Below are 12,229 nucleotides of genomic sequence, written 5' to 3'. Positions count from 1 at the left end.
GAGAGCAGATAAAGGGTTGTATCAAGTTCTAGAGGACATATGCCTCCCTGGAACTAAGTGGATAACCAATTCAAAGGGTGTCCCAAACCAACTCAAGAGGGGAGACCTCAAACCAATTGCAAGAGGTTGGCTAGACTTTATTGGGCGTTCCATATTGCCCACTAGCAACCGTTCTGAGGTCACTATCAAGAGAGCAGTGATGATTCATTGCATTATGCTTGGAAAAGAAGTGGAGGTTCATCATTTGATTGCTTGTGAGATCTACACAATTGCAAATAAGAATTCCACTGAAGCCAAACTGGCTTACCCAAGCTTGATCTCCTTGCTCTGTAAAGAGGCTGGGGTAAAGATGGGAGTAGATGAATTCATACCCATTGAACATCCAATCACCAAGAAGTTAATGGAAGGACAAATGCCAGACAACTCTATCAAAAGGAGGGCGCAGGAGTTCCTCCCTGAATTTCCTGAAATTGGCTACTGGGCCAGCCTAGAAGCATCTAGCACCAAGTTGCAAGAGACTATGGAGCAACTTAAGGAAGAATAGCAGAATCAAAACTGCATGCTCTGCAAATTGCTGAAGGAACAAGAGAAGCAGGGGCGTGAACTCCAAGAACTGAAACGCCAAAAGTTTTCCCCTCAATTTGAGGGAGCATCCACTTCTCAAAATCAAGTTTGTTGAGTCCTAACTCTGTGAAAACCTCTATCATTAGGAGCCTATTTAAATTTTTGTTTTCTATTTTTTTTAGTCTCATCTTATATCTATTTTTGAGTCTTGTTCTTAATTCATAATTAATAAAATTTAAACTTCATGTCTTGAAGCTATGAATGTCCTATGAATCCATCACCTCTCTTAAATGAAAAATGCTTTAATCACAAAAGAACAAGAAGTACAGGATTTCGAATTTATCCTTGAAACTAGTTGAATTAGTTTGATGTGGTGACAATACTTTTTGTTTTCCGAATGAATGCTTGAACAGTGCATATGTCTTTTGAATTTGTTGTTTTGAGAATGTTAAAATTTTTGGCTCTTGAAAGAATGAGGGAAAAAGAGAACTGTTATTGAGGATCTGAAAAATCATCAAATTGATTCTTGAAGCAAGAAAAAGCAGTGATTCAAAAAAAATTCGAAAAAAATGAGAAAAAGAAAAAGAAAAAAAAAGAGAGAGAGAAAAAGAAAGAAATAAAGTTGTGATCCAAGGCAAAAAGAGTGTGCTTAAGAACCCTGGACACCTCTAATTGGGGACTCTAGCAAAGCTGGGTCACAATCTGAAAAGGTTCACCCAAGTATGTGTCTGTGGCATGTATGTATCCGGTGGTAATACTGGAAGACAGAGTGCTTTGGGCCACAGCTAAGACTCATACACTAGCTATGTTCAAGAATCATTATACTTAACTAGGAGAATCAATAACACTATCTGAGTTCTGAGTTCCTATAGAAGCCAATCATTCTGAACTTCAAAGGATAAAGTGAGATGCCAAAACTGTTCGGAAGCAAAAAAGCTACTAGTCCCGCTCATCTAATTGGAGCTATGTTTCCTTGATATTTTGGAGTCTATAGTATATTCTCTTCTTTTCATCCTACTTTGATTTTCAGTTGCTTGGGGACAAGCAACAATTTAAGTTTGGTGTTGTGATGAGCGGATTATTTATACGCTTTTTGGCATTGTTTTTAGTATGTTTTTAGTATGATCTAGTTAGTTTTTAGTATATTTTTATTAGTTTTTAGTTAAAATTCACTTTTCTGGACTTTACTATGAGTTTGTGTGTTTTTCTGTGATTTCAGGTATTTTCTGGCTGAAATTGAGGGTCCTGAGCAAAAATCTGATTCAGAGACTGAAAAGGACTGCAGATGCTGTTGGATTCTGACCTCCCTGCACTCGAAGTGATTTTCTAGAGCTACAGAAGCCCAATTGGCGCGCTCTCAACGGCGTTGGAAAGTAGACATCCTGGGCTTTCCAGCAATATATAATAGTCCATACTTTTCCCGAGATTTGATGGCCCAAACCGGCGTTGCAAATCAGCCTCAGAATTCCCAGCGTTTAACGCTGGAACTGGCATAAAAATTGGAGTTAAACGCCCAAACTGGCATGAAAGCTAGCGTTTAACTCCAGAAAAAGTCTATACACATGAAAGCTTCAATGCTCAGCCCAAGCACACACTAAGTGGACCCAGAAGTGGATTTTTACGTCATTTACTCATTTCTGTATACCCTAGGTTACTAGCTTACTATTAATAGGATCTTTTGACATTGTATCTGTACCTCATGACACTTTACACGTTTCTTTGTGTAACTTCCACGGCATGAGTCTCTAAACCCCATGGTTGGGGGTGAGGAGCTCTGCTGTGTCTTGATGGATTAATGCAATTACTACTGTTTTTCATTCAATCATGCTTGCTTCCATTCTAAGATATTACTTGTTCTTAAACCGGATGAATGTGATGATCCGTGACACTCATCATCATTCTCAACTATGAACGTGTGCCTGACAACCACCTCCGTTCTACCTTAGATTAAGTAGATATCTCTTGGATTCTTTAATCAGAATCTTCGTGGTATAAGCTAGAACTGATGGCGGCATTCAAGAGAATCCGGAAGGTCTAAACCTTGTCTGTGGTATTCTGAGTAGGATTCAATGATTGAATGACTGTGACGAGCTTCAAACTCCTGAGGGCTGGGCGTTAGTGACAGACGCAAAAGAATCACTGGATTCTATTCCAACCTGATTGAGAACCGACAGATGGATAGCCGTGCCGTGACAGGGTGCGTTGAACATTTCCACTGAGAGGATGGGAGGTAGCCACTGACAACGGTGAAACCCTTGCATACAGCTTGCCATGGAAGGAGTCTTGCGTGCTTGAAGAAGAAGACAGTAGGAAAGCAGAGATTCAGAAGATGGAGCATCTCCAAAACCTCAACCTGTTCCCCATTACTGCAAAACAAGTACTTATTTCATGTTCTTTTACTTTTCAATCAAACTTGATAATTATTGATATCCTGACTAAGATTTACAAGATAACCATAGCTTGCTTCAAGCCGACAATCTCCGTGGGATCGACCCTTACTCACGTAAGGTATTACTTGGACGACCCAGTGCACTTGCTGGTTAGTTGTGCGGGGTTGCAAAAGTGTGATTGCAATTTCGTGCACCAAGTTTTTGGCGCCGTTGCCGGGGATTGTTCGACTTTCCCACCAATGCTTGAATGTCCAATGTCCTCTGGATCCCAAATCTAACCATTAACAAAAACAAAAGACAACCAAAAATCAAGCTATTTACATATTAACATATTTACAATAGCCAATAACCTAACACCATTGCAACTTTCCCGGCAACAGTGCCAAAAATTTGATCCTAGGCCTATGGAGGGTTAGGAATTTTATCTCAAAATAAGATTGGCTTTGTAAGTATAGTCCCAACCCGACAATCGGCCAACATCAGAGTTTAATTTTCAAAATCCAATATATAAACTAAGAGTAACTAAACCTCGGGTTGTTCTCCCTTGGAATGCAAATCGATGTGTTACACTTTCGATTGTGAGGAAAAGGGATTTTAAATCAAAGAACTAAAGATTAAAGGAACTATATGATGCCAGGGCATCTTGGCCAGTTTCACTGACCTTTTGTTTACTGTTTTAGGGTAGTTTCATGCATTTTCTTAGTAAATAGGCAAGTTTTTGATGAAAATACACTTACACCTTGATTCAAGCAATTATTGTGAACTTTACATGATTCCATGAGGAATAGGCAGGAATTGTATGATACAATTGATGATGCATAATTTCATGATTTGGAACAGAGCTTTGATGCACCTTAATTGCTTGATTTCAGGACAAAGGAAGCAAGAAGGAACCACGTTAGAAGCCACGTTAATCTAATTAACGTGACCACTAACGTGGAATGGGACAAGCCTGTAGCGTTAATGGAAAAGGTGATTGCCAATAACGCCTTCAAAGCCATCACAGCCCACGTTAGTTGCCACATTAACTACATTAACGTGGTAGCTAATGTAGAGGAGGAAGAGGAGCTCCAACGTTAGTGGTAAAAGTAGTTGCCACTAACGTTCCACAAAGGCACAATGAAGCCACATTAAGAGTCACGTTAATCCAATTAACGTGAACTCTAACGTGGGATGAAGAACCAATCACCAACGTTAGTGACACTCACCTTTGTCACTAACGTTGGACCAACCCAAGAGTGCCCACGTTAGTGGTCACGTTGAGACCACTAACGTGAGAGATAACGTGGAGCTAAGCATGATAAGCCAACTTTAGTGACATTCACCTTTGTCACTAACATTGGAGATGGCAATCACTACCACGTTAGTGGCCACGTTAATCTAATTAACGTGAACTCTAATGTGGGAGGTAGGGGCGTTTGGAGTGTTAGTGATAATGGTAAGTGTCACTAACGCTCTCGAAGCTTAGGCATGCCCACGTTAAGAGTCACGTTAGTTATACTAACGTGAACTCTAACGTAGGGAAAGGGAGCACAAGGCAACGTTATTGGAAAAGGTGATTCCCAATAACGTTTGCGAAGGACCAAGAGGCAACGTTAGTGGTCACGTTAGTGCCACTAACGTTGAAGTTAATGTTGATCATTTTGGGTTGGAATGTTAGTGGAAAAGGTGATTGTCACTAACGTTCTCAAACCCACATCCTCACTTAATGTAAAGGCCACTAACGTCCTAACTAACACCTATGCCTAACTCACACTTTTTCTGCAAACAAAGCTAAGCCCACTGAAGATTGTAACTGCTTCAACTCAAGATCAAAGGCCCAGATCCAAGACTTGAAGAACTCACTAGAAGATTAAGAAGAGTAGTATATATAGGGGTAGTTTTGAACTATAACGGAGCTTGGCACTTTTGGAGAAGGAGACTCTGTATATTTACTTTCTGCATGTATTTTGTTCTACCCTTTTCATTTCCATTTCCAAAGCTATGAACAACTAAACCCCTTTCATTGGGTTAGGGAGCTCTGTTGTAATTTGATAGATCAATTATAGTTTTCATTCTTCTTCCTCTTTCTTTTCTCTTGATTTACTAGAAAGCTTTCGATCTTAATCTAATTTGTTAGTTGTCTTGGAAAAGAAACTCTCCATAATTGGATCTCCTCTGAGCCTTGGAAAAGGGATGAGGAGATCATGCTAGAAATGCTTTCTTATGTTGGACCAAATTGGGGTTTGGACGGATATAGTGACATGTAATCCTCCCAACACTTTGATTTGGAAATACATGTGGTATAATCAGTAACCATACTTCGTCTCTTCCCATGAGCAGTTAAATCAAGGAATTGGGAAATTGTTCAAGCTTAGAGAGATTGGATTGCTAAGGAATTGGGATCTAATCACTTAAGATTGCCAAGGAGATCAATGAATGCATTGATTGAGGAAGAGATGAGAATGAACTTGATCCGGAGAATGCAACATCTCCTAAGCCCAATGAATCCCCATCTCTGATCTTACCTATTCTCTTTACTTTCTGCCATTTATTTCCATGTTCATCTTCCCAATTCCCCATTTAAGATTCTGTACTTTATTTTCTGCAATTTACTTTTCCGCCATTTAATTTCTTGCAAATCTCAACTACATTCTTTTTAGCTCAACTAGCACACTCTTCCAACTAAAGTTGCTTGACCAATCAATTCCTGTGGGATTCGACCTCACTCTATTGTGAGTTTTTACTTGACGACAATTTGGTATACTTGCCGAAGGGAAATTTGTTGAGAGACAAATTTTCGTGCATCAAGTTTATGGCGTCGTTGCCGAGGATTGATTTTGTACCGACAATGATTAAGTTGGAAGTTCACTAGATTGAGCATTTTCTTCTTATTATTTAATTTGCCTAGTCATTTACTCTTAGTTTCAATTAATTTTCTTCCTCATCCGCTATCCCCTCATTGTTTTCTTTTTCTTTGAATTTACTTATAATTTTGCTCACTAACCCACTAACTGTTTGATAATTTGCACCACTCACACTAACAATCACTCTAACAAGAATAATCACTTCGTTTGTTTTCTTGCTGTGTGCTCTGTTAGTTGTATGACAGGGAGATGAAGTGGAGCTTCAACTTTCTTTGATTTCGAACCTGAGAGGACCCTCCGTAGATTGAGGAGGGAAGCAAGAGGGAAAAGAGTTGCTGGTGCTGAGGAAGAGGAAGAGTACTTTGAAGCAAACATGGAGGAGAACATGGAAAATAACCATGAAGAAGAAGCTCACAACCATGCCAGAGAAGGCCCTGTGAATCATCCTGGGCAAGAAAGGAGAGTTCTAGGCTCTTACATCAATCCAAACCCAGGAAATTGTAGAAGTAGCATCCAAAAGCCCACCATACATGCCAACAACTTTGAATTGAAACCCCAGCTCATCACCCTTGTTCAGAATAATTGCTCATTTGGAGGAAGTGTCCAAGAAGACCCTAATCAACATCTAACCATCTTCCTAAGAATATGTGACACTGTGAAGTCTAATGGTGTTCATCTGGATGTCTATAGATTGTTGTTGTTCCCTTTCTCACTCAGGGACAAAGCATCTAAGTGGCTGGAGTCTTTCCCGAAGGAGAGCTTAACAAATTGGGAGGACGTGGTAAACAAGTTTTTGGCAAGATTTCAACCCATTAAAGAATTAATAGGCTGAGAGCTGAGGTGCAAACTTTCAGGCAACAAGATGGTGAGACTCTCTATGAGGCATGGGAGAGGTTTAAGGGCTTAACAAGAAGATGCCCACCAGACATGTTCAATGAATGGGTTCAACTACACATCTTCTATGAAGGTCTTTCTTATGAGTCAAAGAAGGTCATAGACCATTCATCAGGGGGCTCTCTAAACAAGAAGAAAACCATTGAAGAAGCCATAGATGTCATTGAGACTGTCGCTGAGAATGACTACTTCTATGCTTCTGAAAGAAGCAACACTCGAGGAGTAATGGAGCTGAACCACATGGATATAATGCTGGCTCAAAATAAGATTATCACCAAGCAGCTAGCAGATCTTACCAAGAAGGTGGAAGAAAACCAAGTTACGGCAGTCATCACCTCATCACCAGCTCAAGAAGGAGTGAATGTAGGAGAAGAAGGTGACTGGGAACAAGCCAACTATGTTGGAAACTGACCCAGACAGACCCATGATCCATACTCCAAAATTTATAATTCTGGTTGGAGAAACCACCCTAACTTTGGGTGGGGAAATCAACAAGACCAAGGTCAAGACCAGAGACGCCACAACCACAATCCCAACAACAATGTAACTAACCAATATACCTCACAGATATCCTATCAACACCCACCTAATCACCCTTCTCAACCACCTAACCTCAACCCACCATCACTAACCGAGGATAGACTCTCCAAAATTGAGACTCTACTTGAAGACATATGTAAAGAAGTCCAAGACAACAGAGTGTTTAAGGATGAAGTACGAGCCAACATCAAAAACCAGGGAGACACTATCAAGAGGCTGGAGTCCCAAGTGGGGTATCTATCTCAACAGTTTCCCAAACCCACTGATAGTTTCCCAAGTGATACAAAGAAAAATCCAAGAGGAGAAATAAAGAAAGTAAGGTGGGAAGAATGCAAGATGATCACTATAAGTGATGAGAGGAGTGTGGAGGAAGTGCACACACAAACAGAACATCTCCAAGACATTACAAAGGAAAATCATGAAGAAAGAAACCATACACCCCATCCCACACATAGGGAGGAGCTAAAGAAAGGGGAGACCCTAAACCCATATGTACCCTTTCCCTAAAGGCTCAAGGGTGGTGTAGCAAGGAGAATGTATTCAAGGTTCCTCGATATGTTTGCATCTCTTGATGTAAATATACCATTCATTAAGGCCCTCCAGCAAATGCCCTCCTACATCATGTACATAAAGGAGCTGCTGGCCAAAAAGAGTTCATTAAAAGGTGGGCAAACAATAAAGATGAACAGGGAGTGCAACGCTCTCATTCAAATAGGGCCACCTACAAAAAAAAGATCCAGGGAGTTTTCACATTCCCTATGCTATAGGAGAGACAATGATTGATAAAAGGCGATATGACTTAGGAACAAGTATCAACTTAATGCCTCTATCCCTCATGAAAAAGCTTCAAATCAATGAGCTAACACCCATGGACGTAATCATCAAATTGGCTGACAAAACTCAAAAATAGGCGATAGGAGTGGTTGAAAACATATTAGTGAAAGTTGGGAACTACTTCCTGCTCACAGACTTTGTTATCCTGGAGATGGACGAGAATCCTATCCATCCCATCATCCTGGGGAGGCCATTCTTAGACACAGCCAGGGCGCTTATAGATGTAGAGCGAGGAGAGCTAGTATTGAGGATACACGATGAACAGCTCACCTTCAATGTTTTTAAATCCTCACAAGAAGTAGATCATGATAACAAATAGTCAAATGAAGAGCACAATAAGGAGCTGATGGAAGAGACAAGCACAGGAGCACAAGAACCACACCTGAGACCCCCTATGGTTGACAAGCAATATGGTCGGAAAGAACAATAGCCAAGTGTAATCCAAGAGGAACTAGACCCATCGAAGTCATATGAGACAAGCAACAAAACCCTTCTGAAAGAAGAAACCACAAGGAGCAAAGTGACATCAAGGAACACAAGGAAAAAGGCCCTAAGTGGATGGAGAAATAAGAAGATCCCTACAGAAGATTTTTCTTAAGGAGATGAAGTGGTCTCTGCCTATTTTCCATCTATCCCACTTTATCTCCCCACCATTCTATCTCAGCTGTCTCAAGTGTACACCATCAACAAAATCTTGTCCTTAGAACATGTGGAGCTTCTTAACAAAGCCAATGGAGACAAATTCACTGCAAGAGGGGAAGATTTGAAGCACCACCAACCACCCTGACAAAGGCCAAACGTCAAGCTAATGACACTAAAGAAGCGCTTCATGGGAGGCAACCCATGTTTTATTCCCTTACCTTTTTAATCTTTAATAGTATTTAATAAGGTAAAATTCATGAATTCTAAATCAACTTTGTCAACCACTATAAGAATCCCTACATGCAGCATATAGTACATGATAAGTTTGGTGTTCAAGGCACACCAAGAAGGCTTGAACACATTCAAGAATATGAGATTCTTATCGAATCTTGTTGCACCATATGATCACAAACAAGTTTGGTGTCACCAACGTTGCATGCATGGGCATTTAACTGGTCGGTTGGCTTGCATTCATGAATGGCTCTTAGTTAGTCAAAAACAAAAACAAAAATATTGGGGGGTGGCTAGCCTCCAAATTTCTTTTACCAACACAATTTAAATTAATTCTTCTTTTCTTTTGTCTTGTAAGGAATTGGGAAGGAATATTGGAGGAACTTGATGGGACACCCAATTGAAGGGGGGTTCGGCCACTTCACCCACGGAACTACACACTTGTCTTCAAAGGGTACACCTTGGGAAGTGCCACCATGCAACATTGGGAGTTAGATAGCCTTGGAGGCCGAACCAATCAATTCACAAATATGGTGATCCTTGTGCTCATCCAATGCCAAATCCCAACCGTCCACTATTAAGCCACACCATCAATCCACACCCTTTAATCTCATCATTCCCCTATATAACCCCCACTCTACACCCACTCCATAGGCTATCACCCTCTCAATCTATCTCTCGTCTTCCTTCCGAACACAAACACACTCAACATCCTCACACACCAATTCTCACCCATGGCATCATCGAGCTCAAAAAGAAGAAAAGGGAAGGAACCGGTGGAGAACATTCCTTTCGATGTAGGGAGATTCAAGACCGCCTTCCATGAGCTCCAATTTAAACGGATAAAGAACAAGAAAATATTGCCAGAGTTGACATTCCAGTTCAACGAGGATGAGTGCCCAAAGATTAGAGAAAAAGATTGAATAGAGGGGTTGGCAAAAGCTCACGAACCCAGAAATAAAGATAAATGCAAACCTTATCAAGGAGTTCTACGCCAATGTGGCCAGATAAGACAATACTAGGGCCCCCACCTTCAAAAGCTACGTGAGAGGAACAGAGGTGGCCTTCAGCCCCAATGCTATAACAAGGACTCTTTAGCTGAGATCGCCACATTTTGATGAGCTCAATTATCAAGTAAGAATAGCAATGCCCCCGACGAGGATGAACTTGAAGAAATTGTGAACGATATGTGTGTTATAGGATCTGATTGGGAAAGGTACTCAGATAAGAGGCCGCGGTTCATTAGGAGAGGAGACTAATGAGCGGATAATTTATACGCTTTTAGCATTGTTTTTAGGTAGTTTTTAGTAAGTTCAAGCTACTTTTAGGGATGTTTTCATTAGTTTTTATGTTAAATTCACATTTCTGGACTTTACTATGAGTTTGTGTCTTTTTCTGTGATTTCAGATAATTTCTAGCTGAAATTGAGGGACTTGAGCAAAACTCTGAAAAAGGCTGATAAAAGGACTGCTGATGCTATTGGAATCTGACCTCCTGCACTCGAAATGGATTTTCTGGAGCTACAGAACTCCAAATGGCGCGCTCTCAACGGCGTTGGAAAGTAGACATCCAGAGCTTTCCAGCAATATATAATCGTTCATACTTTATTCGGGAATTGACGATGTAAAGTGGCACTCAACGCCAAGTACATGCTGCTGTCTGGAGTTAAACGCCAGAAACACGTCATAACCCGGAGTTGAACGCCAGAAACACGCTATAACTCGGCGTTCAACTCCAATAAAAGCCTCAGCTCGTGGATAGATCAAGCTCAGCCCAAACATACACCAAGTGGGCCCCAGAAGTGGATTTATGCATCAATTACTTACTCATGTAAACCCTAGTAGCTAGTCTAGTATATATAGGACATTTAACTATTGTATTAGACGTCTTTTGACCACGTTTCATCTTTAGTCTCAGTTTTGTTTTATTCTTCATCTTAGGAGGCCATTGAGCATATTTTAGGGGGCTGGCCATTCGGCCATGCCTGAACCTTTCACTTATGTATTTTCAACGGTGGAGTTTCTGCACACCATAGATTAAGGGTGTGGAGCTCTGCTGTAATTCAAGTTTCCATACAATTACTATTACTTTCTATTCAATTCTCTTTTATTCTTATTCCAAGATATACGTTGCACTTCAACTTGATGAATGTGATGATCTGTGACACTCATCATCATTCTCACCTATGAACGCGCGTGATTGACAACCACTTTTGTTCTACTCTAGGCCGGGCGCATATCTCTTAGATTCCCCAACAGAATCTTCGTGGTATAAGCTAGATAGATGGCGGCATTCATGGGGATCCGGAAAGTCTAACCTTGTCTGTGGTATTCCGAGTAGGATTCCGGGAATCTGGAAGGTCTAACCTTGTCTGTGGTATTCCGAGTAAGATTTCGGTATTGAATGACTGTGACGAGCTTCAAACTCCTAAAGGCTGGGTGTGATGACAAATGCAAAAGAATCAATGGATTCTACTCCAACCTGATTGAGAACCGACAGATGATTAGCCGTGCTATGACAGAGCATTTAGACCATTTTCACTGAGAGGATGGGATGTAGCTATCAACAAGGGTGATGCCTCCAGACGATTAGCCGTGCAGTGACAGCGCATAGGACCATTTTCCCGAGAGGATTAAAAGTAGCTATTGATGATGGTGATGCCCTACATACAGCTTGCCATGGAAAGGAGTAAGAAGGATTGGATGAGAGCAATAAGAAAGTAGAGATTCGAAAGGATTCTAGCATCTCCACACGCCTATCTGAAATTCCCACTATTGATTTACATAAGTATTTCTATCCCTTTATTTTATTTATCTTTTAAATATCTAATCCAATTACATTTGACCCTATGAATCCACTTAACTGAGATTTACAAGATGACCATAGCTTGCTTCATACCAACAATCTCTGTGGGATCGACCCTTACTCACGTAAGGTATTACTTGGATGACCCAGTACACTTGCTGGTTAAGTTGAACAGAGTAGTGAGCTTCTCTAACAGTGCCTGGAACTCTTTTATCACAATTTCGTCCACCAAGTTTTTGGCACCGTTGCCAGGGATTGTTCGAGTATGGACAACTAACGGTTCATCTTGTTGCTCAGATTAGGTAATTTTCTTTTCAAAAACTTTTTCAAAATTTTTCTTTTTCGTTTTTCCAAAAATATTTTCGAAAAAAATTAATAAAAATCCAAAAAAAATTTAGAAAATCATAAAAATCAAAAATATTTTGTGTTCTTGTCTGAGTCTTGAGTCAATTTTTAAGTTTGGTGTCAATTGCATGCTTTAAA

The 12,229-nt window shown here is 40.5% G+C and overlaps 1 non-coding gene across 1 annotated transcript; it reads right to left on the bottom strand.

Moving 5' to 3' along the window:
* Positions 1-6,625: 6,625 nt before the first annotated feature.
* On the bottom strand, positions 6,626-6,729 carry LOC112793023 (small nucleolar RNA R71). Its single transcript, XR_003197735.1, has one exon. It is a non-coding gene; the product is annotated as a small nucleolar RNA R71 (small nucleolar RNA).
* Positions 6,730-12,229: the final 5,500 nt, after the last annotated feature.

This window comes from Arachis hypogaea, chromosome 3 (assembly GCF_003086295.3).
Source record: "Arachis hypogaea cultivar Tifrunner chromosome 3, arahy.Tifrunner.gnm2.J5K5, whole genome shotgun sequence".
Lineage (NCBI taxonomy): Eukaryota > Viridiplantae > Streptophyta > Magnoliopsida > Fabales > Fabaceae > Arachis > Arachis hypogaea.
Note: the sequence above shows the minus strand (reverse complement) of the source record. Positions and strands in the feature narration are given on the sequence as shown.